The following is a 575-nucleotide window of genomic DNA, read 5'->3' on the forward strand; positions in this document are numbered from 1 at the left end:
TAAACAATTTTGTCAAAGACAATTCAGCACTTCAAAACATCCTAAAGGGAGTTTTTTTGGAATGAAAACCAACAAGAACAGGCAACAACCAGAGATTGACAGATGTGGCAACACCACATAGAACTCAATTGACAGATTGCAGAGTTCAGAAAAGAACAAAATTACAACAATGAATTCAGAGGACCTGTGAGGCCAATCAAAGATACAATTATAGGAACAGAGATCCAGGTGGTGAGGAGGTCGAGTAGATGGCAAGATAAACACAGGAAACACTTAATAAACTATAGGGTAGCCCAAAGAAAATTAATACTTCACAACTTACTATGAAAATGATCCAAATAGAACAAGAAAACATTAAAACTAAGAAGAAACTAACAAGAAATAGCACAAAACGGCATGTAGAACAAAGGAACAAACAGCACCACAAAAATTAACATAATGACAGCAGTTAATCTTTACCTATCGATAATTACACTGAATGTCAATGGATTAAATGCACCCATGAAGAGACAGAGAGTGGCTGAATGGATAAGAAAACAAGACCCTTCAATATGCTGCCTGCAAGAGACACACCT

This window comes from Chrysochloris asiatica, unplaced genomic scaffold (assembly GCF_000296735.1).
Source record: "Chrysochloris asiatica unplaced genomic scaffold, ChrAsi1.0 scaffold00148, whole genome shotgun sequence".
Lineage (NCBI taxonomy): Eukaryota > Metazoa > Chordata > Mammalia > Afrosoricida > Chrysochloridae > Chrysochloris > Chrysochloris asiatica.